The sequence below is a fragment of the Eschrichtius robustus genome, chromosome 1, assembly GCF_028021215.1.
Source record: "Eschrichtius robustus isolate mEscRob2 chromosome 1, mEscRob2.pri, whole genome shotgun sequence".
Taxonomy (NCBI): domain Eukaryota; kingdom Metazoa; phylum Chordata; class Mammalia; order Artiodactyla; family Eschrichtiidae; genus Eschrichtius; species Eschrichtius robustus.
Genome location: NC_090824.1, coordinates 121,208,971 through 121,224,050, shown reverse-complemented (window position 1 = coordinate 121,224,050; position 15,080 = coordinate 121,208,971).

Sequence of the window (15,080 nt, the reverse complement as noted above, 5' to 3'; positions counted from 1 at the left end):
CAAAGGAGGCAAGAACATACAATGGAGAAAAGACAGCCTCTTCAATAAGTGGTGCTGGGAAAACTGAACAGAGCTACATGTAAAAATGAAATTAGAACACTCCCTAACACCATACACAAAAATAAACTCCAGATGGATTAAAGACCTAAATGTTAAGACCGGACACTCTAAAACTCTTAGAGGAAAACAGGAAAAATACTCTTTGACATAAACCACAGCAAACTCTTTTTTTGACCCACCTCCTAGAATAATGAAAATAAAAACAAAAATAAACAAATGGGACCTAATGAAACTTAAAAGCTTTTGCACAGCAAAGGAAACCATAAACAAGACCAAAAGACAACCCTCAGAATGGGAGAAAATATTTGCAAATGAAGCAACTGACAAAGGATTAATCTCCAAAATTTACAAGCAGCTCATGCAGCTCAGTATCAAAAAACAAACAACCCAATCCAAAAATGGGCAGAAGACCTAAATAGACATTTCTCCAAAGAAGACATACAGATGGCCGAGAGGCACATGAAAAGATGCTCAACGTCACTAATTATTAGAGAAATGCAAATCAAAACTACAATGAGGTATCAACTCAGGCGCGTCAGAATGGCCATCATCAAAAAATCTACAAACAATAAATGCCGGAGAGGGTGTGGAGAAAAGGGAACCCTTTTGTACTGTTGGTGGGAATGTAAATTGATACAGCTGCTATGGAGAACCTAAATGTCCAACGACAGATGAATGGATAAAGATGTGGTACGTATATACAATGGAATATTACTCAGCCATAAAAAGGAATGAAATTGGGTCATTTGTAGAGATGTGGGTGGACCTAGAGTCTGTCATACAGAGTGAAGTGGGCCTGGGCCAGAAAGAAAAACAAATATCGTATATTAACGCATATATGTGGAACCGAGAAAAAAATGGTACAAATGAACCTATTTGCAGGGCAGGAATAGAGACAAAGATGTAGAGAATGGACATGTGGACACGGGGGGAAGAGCAGGGTGGGATGAATTGGGAGATTAAGATGGACATATATACACTACCATGAGTAAAATAGCTAGCTAGTGGGAACAAGCTATAAAGCACAGGAAGCTCAGCTCGGTGCTCTGTGACGACCTAGATGGATGGGATGGGGTGGGGGGGGCGGGTAGGAGGGAGGTCCAAGAGGGAGGGAATATAGGTATACATATAACTGATTCACTGCATTGTACAGCAGAAACTAACACAACATTGTAAAGCAATTATACTCCAATTTAAAAAAAAATACAGCACAGAGACAAAAAGACTGGAGAAAATGAAGAGCCTCAGTGACGTGCGGGATCATATCAAGTGGAGAGTTCTACATATTGTGTGCCAACCCCCCTCCCCCCCCCAAGAAGGAAAGGAACAATTTTTAGGAAATAGTCAAATGTTTCCAAATTTGATGAAAACGATAAATCAACAGAGCAAAGAAGCCTTAATAAACTCTAAACAGGATAACCACATACCTCATAATATCATTGCTAAAAACCAGTGACAAAGAGGAAATTTTTTTTAAGTAATCAGAGGTAAAAGTCACTTTGTAACCACAGAGACAAAGATAACAAACCCATGGGTTTCTTGTTAAAAACTATGTACTTAGAAAACAATACAACAAAATCTTAGAAGTGCTTAAAAAGGGCCACCTCACATCCATTAAAATGGCCACTATCAAAAACAGAAACACAAAATATGTGTTGGTGAGGATGTAGAGAACTTGGAACTTTTGTACACCGTTGGTGTGAATGTAAAATGTTGCAGGTGCTATGGAAAACAGTATGGCAGTTCCTAAACAAGTTAAAAATAGAATTTTGATATAATCCAGCAACTCTACTTCTGCATTTATACCCAAAAGAATTGAAAGCAGAGACTCAGAAATATTTGTACACCCATGTTCATAGCAGCATTATTCACGATAGCCAAAAGGTGGAAGCAACCCAAGTGTCTATCAACAATTGAATGGATAAACAAAGTTGTATATACATATACAATGAAATATCATTCAGCCTTAAAAAGAAATCCTGATAGATGCTAAAATGGATGGACCTTGAGGACATTATACTAAATGAAATAAGCCAGTCAAAAAAAGATAAATATTATATAATTCCACTTCCATAGGGAGCAGTCAAATTTTTAGAGAAAGAAGGAATGGTGGTTGTCAGGCTGTGAGGGCTGGAGGATTGAGTTGTTTAATGGGTGTAAAGTTTTGGTTTTGCAAAATGAAAAAGTTCTGGAGATTGGTTGCTCAACAACATGAATGAACTGTACACATAAAAATGATTAAGACGGTAAATTTTATGTCTATTTTATGACTGTTATTAAACTTATAAAAAATGCTGAGGGAAAAATTTGTCTCCTCCCTGCCTATCACAGATCTGTTTGCTCTACTCAAGCCTCACCGCTTCTAAGATTTCCTCACCATTCTGCTTCACACGTTTCTTAACCTCCCCTGAACTCCCAGACCACCGTACATAGTGTTATGTAATCTACCTGTCTTGAAACTTAACCTCTAGGAGCCTTGAAAAAGACTAAGTCTTCAGCTTGTTTGGGGGCCCCTCTAGTGCCTACTTTATTTTTTTTTAATAAATTTATTTATTATTTTTGGCTGCGTTGAGTCTTCCGTTGCTGCGTGCAGGTTTTCTCTAGTTGCGGCGAGTGGGGGCTACTCTTCGTTGCGGCTCTAGTTGCGTGGGCTTCAGTAGTTGTGGCTCATGGACTCTAGAGCCCAGGCTCAGTAGTTGTGATGCACGGGCTTAGCTGCTCTGCAGCACGTGGGATCTTCCCAGACCAGGGCTCGAACCCGTGTCCCCTGCACTGGCAAGCGGATTCGCAACCACTGCGCCACCAGGGAAGCCTGTGCCTACTTTAGAGGAAATGTATCTATCAGTCATTGTCCACTCGGAAAAAGAAACCACATTAAGGGCTTCCCTGGTGGCGCAGTGGTTGGGAATCCGCCTGCCAATGCAGGGGACACGGGTTCGAGCCCTGGTCCGGGAAGATCCCACATGCCGCCAAGCAACTGGGCCCGTGCACCACAGCTACTGAGCCTGCGCTCTGGAGCCCACGAGTCACAGCTAGTGAGCCCGCGCGCCAAGAGCCCACGCTCCTCAACAAGAGAAGCCACCATGATGAGAAGCCCACGCACCGCAATGGGGGGTGGCCCCCGCTTGCTGCAACTAGAGAGAAGCCCACGCAGCAACGAAGACCCAACACAGCCAAAAATAAAATAAATAAAAATAAATAAATTTAAAAAAAAGAAGAAACCACATTAAGTATTTCAAACAGAAGGAATTTAATACAAGGAGTTTGTTACAAAGGTGTTCAAACAGCTTGAGCAACAGATGAAAGGTAAGTGTGTCTAAAGAACAGGAACTGAGGAAGCAGCTAACATCCCTAGTGCTGGAGGAAGCAAAAAGGAAAACAGTATGACCCGGAGCCCACAGTCACTATGCCACTGAGGCTGCTACTCTTGAACCATGTGCCTGATCAGAAACTAATTGTCCTACACTAACCAGCCACAGCTGCCACTGCATCTACCGTCACTTCTGCTATCACTGCCGTTGTTTGTGACACTACCAGAATGTCTAAGAAAGATAGTTTCTCCCTTCTCACCTTCCAGTATCCCAGTAGTGCCTCTCAAAGGCAGAACTAAACAGAAATCCAGCTGCAGGGAGTCTGGGAAATGTAGCTTGTGGATCTCCTGCCACAGCAGTGCAAAGGGAAGTACAGAAGAGTTGATATGGAGCTGAAAGAAAAGACAGTATCCAGCACCCTCCTTTGACTATTCAGCACATATTCCCATCCGTTTGCCTGTTTTGAGATTTACATACAACAACAAACTATCTCTTCTACAAAATATGCTTAATCTGTCCCCCACAAGAAAGACACAAATTCCTACCACTATGAACGTCTGCTAGAGATGTTAATTCCTTTCCTAGTTAATTCAACACACATACCCACTCCCCAGATATTTTGTACTGTTAAGACTAAATTATAAAAATTAGTCACCACCGAAACTTTTATATGTAACAACAGAAGAGAGAGGGAAATGATTAACATGTAATGTTTATACACACACACACACACACACACACACACACACACACACACGGAACAGACAGCATAGTCCTCATTTTTATAAATTAAATAGCCATCAGACTGATCTTTTTTTTCATAGCCCATATCATTTTCCAGTTGCCTTCAGTCAGCACCTTAGCTGACTGCGGTTCTTTACCTGGTGGGGAGACCCTAAACTTCATTCCTGAAGTATTTAAGTTCTTAGTGAATTGCTATAGCCTTCCTTAACTTTTACAACTGAATATGGGGGCACTAAGGAGGCACTGCAGAGAGTCACATTGTTTAGCAGCAGCCATATGTCCCTTGATAATTGGGATCAAGCACCCCAGTCAATATAATAACCCCTTTCTTTTCCCATTGGTCCAGTGGCACAAGAACCCTAAATGCTCAAATGGGAGTCTCAATTTCCAGTTCAGTGGGAGCATTGTTGGTTTCCTAGTGGATGTATTCTTCCTTTGGGACCCAACCAGCAGAGCCCAAAATTGCAGGTACAGGAAGCAAAAATTCTTTGAGTGGGTTATTAGATGTAACATTGCCAAGTGTCATTCTCACTTACCCCCTTGATTCCTGGACCTTTTGATTCAATGACAACCCATTAGCAAAGAGCATCCCTAATGCCCAAATTGTGGTTTATAAATACCATTCACACTTAAAAAAAACAAAACTTCTATGAGAATGGCTGATTAAAGGTAAGGGATAGGAAATATAATAAGCTTCGAAAGTCTTCTTGTAACAGAAAATAAGGAAGTTAACCAAAATTACAGGAGTCATGTCACAAGGAAACAGCCATCTTTAAAGGGTTCTCACTAGTTTTCATATGCTGAATAATGGTCCCCAAAGATATCAGGTCCTAATCCCTAGAATGTATAAATGTCTCCTTATATGGTAAAAATTTTGCAAATGTTACTAAGGATCTTGAGATGGGGAAAGTATAGGATAATCAGGATGGGTCCTAAGTGTAATCACATGTATTTTTATAAGAGAGATGCAGAAGGAGATTTGACATACAGGAGAAAAGAAAGCAATATGACCATGGAGGTAGAGATTAGAGTGATGTGGCTACAAGCCAAAGAATGCTGGCAACCACAAGAAGCTAGAAGAGACAAGGAACAGATTCTCCCCTAAAGCCTCCAAAGGGAGCGTGGCCACGCCAACACCTTGACTTGGCCCAGTGAAACCGATTTTGAACTCCTGGCATCCAGAACTGTGAAACAATAAGTTTCTGTTGTTTTAAGCCACTATGTTTGTGATAATTTGGTACTGTAGCCATAGGAAAATACACTAGCCAAAGATGGAGCATTTTGAGCACCATCAAATAATTGCAGTGAATCACAGCATATAAGGTATGTTGTTCTTTTTTTTTTTTTTTTTTTTTTTTTTAACAATTCTTGAGTTCTAAATGAATACACATAAATTTGTTTGTCATTAGGTAACCAATTCATTGTTCCGAGAACTGGTAACGGGAAATAATTGTTCTTCAGAGTAGCAATACTGTTGATAAGGAAAAGTTTTGCTTTATAGAAAATTTTAAATACAAAAGGACTTGTAGAATTAGGATACCACCATTTTGCAATTTGTTATGAAATAAAAGAACTAAACAATGATCATCAGTGGCTACTAAAACGATTAGGTGAAAAGGTTATGGGAAATGTATAATCGGGCTGACAACTTCCAAACCCCACAGTTCAATCCCAACATTAAAAAAAGAAGAAAAAACAGACCAAACAGACATATGTACCTCCTGATGTGATGGAATAGGAAATACAAAATACCAAAATGAAATTTTCTTGACAAAAATTCAAACCTGAATCCCTTCAAGCTTCTAAATCTAAATACCAGTTTACAAGAAATATTGGGGACAGGAATATATTAAATAATATTGCTGAGATCCTATCAGCAGAATCCAAAATATGGGGAACTGTTGAGGAAAAAGACCGAGTTTGTTCAACAGATAAACTGCCAATACAATAAAGGTAGAGGGAGGAATCTATAATTAAAAGAGATTTAAGAGATATATCAACCCAACGTGTCTTAATTCAAATAACCCACTGTAAAACATAATTATGATACAGTGGGGGAAATTTTAAAACATTTGGTATCTCATTAAATTAAGGAATTACTACTTTAGGTATGACATAGTGGGTTGAGTTTTTTAAATGTTTATTACTTATCTCAATTGTGATATACATACTAAAGAATAAATGAATGGAAAAATATATTTGGGCTTTACTTCAAAATAGCCCAGTTGGGGTTGGAAAGTTAGTCCAAGGGTAGATAAAACAAGGTTGGTCAGGAGTTGATAATTTTTGAAGCTGAATGATGGGTACTTGGGAGTTTCATTATGCTATTCTATTTATGTATATGCTTGAAGATTTCCGTATTAAAGACTTCTTTTTAAAGTATCTTCTGGGCTTCCCTGGTGGCGCAGTGGTTGAGAATCTGCCTGCCAATGCAGGGGACATGGGTTCGAGCCCTGGTTTGGGAAGATCTCACATGCCGCGGAGCAACTGGGCCCGTGCGCCACAACTACTGAGCCTGCGCGTCTGGAGCCTGTGCTCCGCAACAAGAGAGGCCGCGACAGTGAAAGGCCCGTGCACCGCGATGAAGAGTGGCCCCCGCTTGCCGCAACTAGAGAAAGCCCTTGCACAGAAACGAAGACCCAACACAGCCAAAATTAAATAAATAAATAAATTAATTTTAAAAAAAAAAGTATCTTCTACAGATCCTCATTGCTTACAGATAAAGTCCAAACTACTTGACAGAAGCACAACACTAGGTTTTCTGTAATCTGGCCACCTTCCAGGCTCATCTTCACCTGCCCTCATTCCCAGCTACCTCCTCTTTACCTATAAGGAGCTACATTTATTTCCCTGAACATACCCTGTATTTTCATGCATTTGGTAATCCCATTTGCTTACCTGGACAACCCTTCATTACTTTCATCATTTGGTGAACTCCAAGACCTAGTTCAAGTGTCATGCATTTGGTAATCCCATTTGCTTACCTGGACAACCCTTCATTACTTTCATCATTTGGTGAACTCCAAGACCTAGTTCAAGTGTCACTGTTTCTAAAAATCTTTAATAGACTCCTTGAAATAGGACTAGTCCCTCACTTCAATAGACTCCTTGAAGTAGGATTAATCCCTCACTTCAAAGCAATCCCAACACATCATGGACATGACACTCCAGTACACCCCTTATATCATCCCATCATCATCCCCTCCCCTCCCCACGTTACTCAGATAAAATTCAATGGTCCATCATTATGATCACTCCCTTTAACATAACCTCAACTCCTTTGCCTCTCTCTCATACTTGCTAGGATAAATCACAAACCTGAGTAAAGGCTACTCTATGCCTGTACTCTTGCAGCTGAATGTGAATGAGTGGCTGATTTCAAACTCACTTTCCCTAATGTCAGTGGGTTCTTAATACTGCCAGGCATCATTTTTTCCCCCTTAATCTCTCTTCTTTTCTAGTTTCCAATCTGAAACAATCATTTCATACATTTTCCTCTTTCTAAACCTCCAATATCTCTTCCCCCATACACATCTCATAAAATCACCTTTATTTCACTGAACAAAATAAAGGTAATCAAAAGAGAATTTCCAGGATAACCAAATGGCAATAAGCATATGAAAAGCTACTGGGTTGGCCAAAATTTTCGTTCGGGTTTTTCTGTGCCATCTTACGGGAAAAACCCGAAAGAACTTTTTGGCCAAACCGATACTTAACATCATCAGTCATTAGGGAAATGCAAATTAAAACCACCATCTGATACCACCAACACCCACCAGAATGATTAAAATGACAAAGACAGATTAATAATATTAGCAAGGAAGTGAAGCAAATGCAACTCTCACACCTTGCTGATGAGAGTTAAATTGGTAGATCATGTTGTAAAAACTGTATGACAGTATTTACTAAAGGTAAACATATGTATACCTTATGGCCCAGCAATTTCACTCCTACATACCTACTCAATTGAAATGTATGCATATGTTCCCTATAAAACATTTCAAGAGGTTCATAGAGCACAATTCGTAACATATAGATAAAAGCTGAAAACAACCCAAATGTTCATCAGCAATAGAATACAGTATGGTATATTCATATAGGGAATATTACACAGCAGTAATAATCATTGAGCTGTGGCTACACACAACAACATAGGTGAATCTCAATGTTGAGTTTAAGGAGCCATAAACAAAAGAGAACATAGTATTTATAAAAAATTCAAAAACAGGCCAAAGAACCTATGGTGTTGTTACTGAACGCAACTTGGGTCCACTCACCTGACACGCAGCAAAGCCAATCTAACACCAGGCTGTGATAAAGGAAAGTACTGCATTTATTTGCAGGGCGCCAAGCAAGGAGAAGTAGCAGCTAATGCTCAAAAGACCCAAACTTCCCAATGGCTTTTGGTTTTTAAAGGCAACTTTAGGGGTGAGGGTTGCAGGATGCGTGATCAGCTTGTGGACATTCTTCTGATTGGTTGGTGGTGAAGTTTCAGGAATATTAATCATTTATCTTCTGGTTCCTACCAGTCTGGGGTCTATGATCTTGTGATCCACATGTAGTCAACACCCTCCACCAGATGGGAGTCTTAGTTTCTGCAGAACAACTCAAAGATACACATCAGACTGTCATCTATATCCCTTCAGGAGGAACTAGGAGTCCTCTGACTCTATTGTTCAAGCCCTTTGTTTCCGAATTTTCTACTTCTCTAATCATTCATTTGAGTCTGCTCTTTGAAACTTCAGGAAGGCCTAGGAATGGAAAGCTTTTTTTCTACAAACCAGAACTGGAGACACAGAAGGACTTGCACCCAGGAGGGCCCTGCAGGGTCCTGCTCAGTTTCAGTGTCAGGACAGTGGTTATCCTTGCTGCAGCTTGGGTAGTAACTGGAAAAGGACACAGGAGCCCTCTGGGTTGCTGGTAATCTTCTGTTTCTTGATCTGGGTTCTAGTTACACAGGTTTGTTCACTTTGTAAAAATTACAAGCTATATATTTGGGATTTTTGTACTTTTCTATATGTATATTATACCTAAAATAAATTACTAAAGAGTAGAAAAATAGAACTCCACAAATTTCACAAACCACCACATTGACCCATCTATGTACATCTGAGACCAACTACCCTGCCTGCACTCCTGTTACTGTGGGTGAACTGTTGTTCATGCTTCCATCAGAGACAGGCCCTTTCTCCTGTGCACTATATAACTACCCTCTTCTTCACAAGGATGTCACCCTGGCAGGTATCCCGTCTCATTCCTACATCTTCTCTTCTTGACTAGATCTTTCCCATCAACTTACAAACATGCTATCACTTTCCTAATTTTTAGGACAAACTGCTCTTAACCTTCCATTACTTTTATTCTCCTTCTCTTGCCTTAAAGCAAGACTCAAACAATTCATCTATACTTGCTGAATCCAGATTTGTTCTAACATTCTCCTTGAACCCCCTCCAATATCATGTTCTCACCTCCACACTCCATAAAAACTGATCTTATCAAGGTCACCTCCACATTGTTAAATCCAACAGTCACTTCTTCATGCTCAACTGATTAACCAGTTTTGGGCATAGTCATCAACTTCCTCTTTCCTGAATCACTTTCTCCTTTACGCTTCCAGAATGTTATTCCAGTTTTCCTTCTATTTACTACACTAGCTGCTCCTTTCCAACTCTCTTGTTGGTTCCTCTTTGCCTCTGTGACCTCTGCATTTTTTTTCACATCTTTATTGGAGCATAAGTGCTTTACAATGTGTTAGTTGCTGCTGTACAACAAAGTGAATCGGCTGTATGTATACATATATCCCCATATCCCCTCCCTCTTGAGCCTCCATCCCACCCTCCCTATCCCACCCCTCTAGGTCCTCACAAAGCATCAAGTTGATCTCCTTGTGCTATGCAGCAGTTTCCCACTAGCTATCTATTTTACATTTGGTAGTGTATATATGTCAGTGCTACTCTCTTACTTCATCCCAGCTTCCCCTTCCCCGCCGTGCCCTCAAACCCATTCTATACGTCTGCGTCTTTATTCCTGCCTTGCCACTAGGTTCATCAGTACCGCTTTTTTAAATTCCACATACATGCATTAGCATACAATATTTGTTTTTCTCTTTCTGACTTACTTCACTCAGTATGACAGATTCTAGGTCCATCCATCTCACTACAAATAACTCAATTTCATTCCTTTTTATGGCTGAGTAATATTCTATTGTATATATGTGCCACATCTTCTTTATCCATTCATCTATTAATGGACATTTAAGTTGCTTCCATGTCCTGACTATTGTAAATAGTGCTGCAATGAACATTGTGGTACATGTATCTTTTTATTTTTAATTAATTAATTAATTTTTGGCTGCACTGGGTCTTCGTTGCTGTGCACGGGCTTTCTCTAGTTGCGGCGAGCAGGGGCTACTCTTCATTGCGGTGGGTGGGCTTCTCATTGCGGTGGCTTCTCTTGTTGCAGAGCATGGGCTCCAGGTGCGCAGGCTTCAGTAGTTGTGGCACACAGGCTCAGTAGTTGTGGCATATGGGCTTAGTTGCTCCGCAGCATGTGGGATCTTCCCGGACCAGGGATCAAACCCATGTCCCCTGCATTGGCAAGTGGATTCTTAACCACTGTGCCACCAGGGAAGTCACACATGTATCTTTTTGAATTATGGTTTTCTCAGGGTATATGCCCAGTAATGGGATTGCTAGGTCACATGGTAGTTCTGTTTTTAGTTTTTTAAGGAACCTCCATACTGTTCTCCATAGTGGATGTATCAATTTACATTCCCACCAACAGTGCAGGAGGGTTCTCTTTTCTCCACACACTCTCCAGCATTTATTGTTTCTAGATTTTTTGATGATGGCCATTCTGCTTGGTGTGAGGTGATAACCTCATTGTGGTTTTGATTTGCATTTCTCGGATGATTAGCGATGTTGAGCATCTTTTCATGTATTTGTTGGCCAACTGGATGTCTTCTTTGGAGAAACGTCTATTTAGGTCTTCTGCCCATTTTTGGATTGGGTTTTTTTGTGTGTGTGATATCGAGCTGCATAAGCTGCTTGTATATTTTGGAGATTAATCCTTTGTCCATTGTTTCACTTGAGAACATTTTCTCCCATTCTGAGGATTGTCTTTTTGTCTTGTTTATAGTTTCCTTTGCTGTGCAAAAGCTTTTAAGTTTAATTAGGTCCCATTTGTTTATTTTTATTTTTATTTCCCTTCCTCTAGGAGGTGGGTCAGAAAGGATCTTGCTGTGATTTATGTCATAGAGTGGTCTGCCTATGTTTTCCTCTAAGAGTTTTATAGTGTCTGGCCTCACATTTAGGCCTTTAATCCATTTTGAGTTTATTTTTGTGTGTGGTGTGAGGGTGTGTTCTAATTTCATTCTTTTACATGTATCTATCCATTTTTCCCAGCACGACTTGTTGAAGAGGCTGTCTTCTCCACTGTATATTTTTGCCTCCTTTATCAAAGATAAGGTGACCATATGTACATGGGTTTATCTCTGGGCTTTCTATCCTGTTGCATTGATCTATATTTCTGTTTTTTGTGCCAGTACCATACTGTCTTGATTACTGTAGCTTTGTAGTATAGTCTGAAGTTAGGGAGCCTGATTCCTCCAGCTCCATTTTTCTTTAAGATTGCTTTGGCTATTCGGGGTCTTTTCTGTTTCCATGCAAACTGTAAAATTTCTTCTTCTAGTTCTGTGAAAAATGCCATTGGTAATTTGATAGGGATTGCATTGAATCTGTAGATTTCTTGGTGCGTATGGCCAATGGTTTATCAATTTTGTTTATCTTCTCAAAGAACCAGCTTTTAGTTTTATTGATCTTTGCTACTGTTTTCTTCGTTGCTATTTCATTTATCTCTGCTCTGATCCTTATGCTTTCTTTCCTTCTATTAACTTTGGGTTTTTCTTTGTTCTTCTTTTTCTAGTTGCTTTAAGTGTAAGGTTAGATTGTTTATTTGAGATTTTTCTCAAATAAAAGGTGAGAAAATTGAGGTGAGTTTGAATTGCTATGAACTTCCCTCTTAGAACTGCTTTTGCTGTGTCCCATAGGTTTTGGATCAGTGTGATCATAGTGTTTTTGTTGTCATTTGTTTCTAGGTTTTTTTATTTCTTCTTTGATTTTTTCAGTGATCTCTTGGTTATTTAGCAGTGCACTGGTTAGCTTCCATATATCTGTGGTTTTTTACTGTTTTTTTCCTGTAATTGATTTCTAATCTCATAGCATTTGTGGTTGGAAAAGATTCTTGACACGATTTCAGTTTTCTTAAATTTTCCAAGGCTTGATTTGTGACCCAAGGTGTGATCTATTCTGGAGAACGTTCCATGTGCACTTGAGAAGAAAGTGTATTCTTCCTCTTTCCAGCAGAATATCTTAAAAATAGCAATTAAGTCTATCTGCTCTATTGTGTCATTTAAAGCTTGTGTTTCCTTATTTATTTTCTGTCTAGATGATCTGTCTATTGGTGTAAGTGGGGTGTTAAAGTCCCCCACTACTATTATGTTACTGTTGATTTCTCCTTTTATGGCTGTTAGCATTTGCCTTATGTATTGAGGTGCTCCTATGTTGGGTGCATAAATATTTATAATTGTTGTTTTCTTCTTGGATTGATCCCTTAATCGTTATGCAGTGTCCTGCCTTATCTCTTGTAACAGTCATTATTTTAAAGTCTATTTCATCTGATACGAGTATTGCTACTCCAGCTTTCTTTTGATTTCCATTTGATGGAATATCTTCTTCCATCCCTTCACTTTCAGTCTGTATGTGTCACTAGGTCTGAAGTGGGTTTCTTATAGACAGCATATATAAGGGTCTTATTTTCATATCCATTCAGCCAGTCTGTGTCTTTTGGTTGGAGCATTTAATCCATTTACATTCAAGGTGATTATCAATATGTATGTTCCTATTACCATTTTCTTCATTGATTTGGGTTTGTTTTTGTGGGACTTCTTCTTCTTGTTTTTCCCGCTTAGAGAAGTTCCTTTAGCATTTGTTGTAAAGCTGGTTTGGTGGTGCTAAATTCTTGTAGCCTTTGCTTGTCTGTAAAGCTTTTGATTTCTCCGTCGAGTCTGAATGAGATCCTTGCTGGGTAGGTTTTTCCCTTTCATCATTTTAAATATGTCCTGCCACTCACTTCTGGCTTGCAGAGTTTCTGCTGAAAGATCAGCTGTTAACCTTATGGGGATTCCCTTGTATGTTATTTGTTGCTTTTCCCTTGCTGCTTTTAATATATTTTCTCTGTATTTAATTTTTGATAGTTTGATTAATATGTGTCTCGGTGTGTTTCTCTTTGGGTTTATCCTGTATGGGACTCTCTGCACTTCCTGGACTTGATTATTTCCTTTCCCATGTTACAGAAGTTTTCTACTATAATCTCTTCAAATATTTTCTCAGACCCTTTTTCTCTTTCTGTTCTTCTTCTGGGACCCCTGTAATTCGAATGTTGGTGCATTTAATGTTGTCCCAGACGTCTCTGAGACTGTCCTCAATTCTTTTCATTCTTTTTTATTTATTCTGCTCCCCAGCAGTTATTTCCACCATTTTATCTTCCAGCTCACTTATCCGTTCTTTTGCCTCAGTTATTCTGCTATTGATTCCTTCTAGAGTATTTTTAATTTCAGTTACTGTGTTGTTCATCACTGTTTGCTCTTTCATCCTTCTAGATCCTTGTTAAACGTTTCTTGTATTTTCTCCATTCTGTTTCCGAGATTTTGGATCATCTTTACTATCATTACTCTGAATTCTTTTTCAGGTAGGTTGCCTATTTCATCTTCATTTATTTGGTCTTGTAGGTTTTTACCTTGCTCCTTCGTCTGTGATTTTTTTTTTTGTCATTTCTTTTTTTTTTTTGATGGCTGGGGCTGTATTCCTGTCTTACTGGTTGTTTGGCCTGAGGCATCCAGCACTGGAGTTTGCAGGCAGTTGGGTAAAGCCGGGTCTTGGTGCCAAGATGAAGACCTCTGGGAGGCCTCACTCCAATTAATATTCCCTGGGGTCTGAGGTCTCTGTTAGTCCATCAGTTTGGACTTGGCACTCCCAAAACAGGAGCTCGGGCCCAACCTCTGGTGGGGGAACGAAGATCCTGCAAGCCGCATGGCACAGCAAAAAAAAAAAAAGGTAAATAAGGAGCAGTACAATAACAAAGAATAAAAAATAAAATTAGAAAGATAATATATTACGAAAAATATATATATAATTGAAACAATGGCAACAAGGTAAAACAAAACCACAACAAAAAAATGAAGGGCTTCCCTGGTGGTGCAGTGGTTGAGAATCTGCCTGCCAATGCAGGGGACACGGGTTCGAGCCCTGGTCTGGGAAGATCCCACATGCCGCGGAGCAACTGGGCCTGTGAGCCACAATTACTGAGCCTGCGTGTCTGGAGCCTGTGCTCCGCAACAAAAGAGGCCGCGATAGTGAGAGGCCCGTGCACCGCGATGAAGAGTGGCCCCCGCTCGCCACAACTAGAGAAAGCCCTCGCACAGAAACGAAGACCCAACACAGCCATAAATAAAATAAATAAATAAAATTAAAAAAAAAAAAGAAGAGAATCTTTAAAAAAAAAAAAAATGAAAAAAAGGGGGAAACAAGCCAAAAGGAGCAGAATAACAAAGAATAAAGAATAAAATAAAATTAGAAAAATAAAAGATTTATTAGAAAAAATATATATATATATAAATGAATCAACAAGGTAAAACAGAACCCCAACCTAAAAGAAGAAAGGAAAAAAAAAAGGCCTTGGCTATGGGGGTGGAGTTTAGGCAGGGGGGGAACTTAGGCAGGGGTGGGGTTTAGGGTGGGGTGGGACCTAGGCAGGTGGCAGGGTGACGTTTGAACATGTGGTGGGGCCTAGGCTCAGGGCCCATGCAGCTGGAAAAGGCCTTGGGGGCGGTGCCTAGGTGGGGCGACGTTCAAGCATGGGGCGGGGCCTCTGCTTAGGTCCTGCACAGAAGGAGAGAGGCAGCACGTG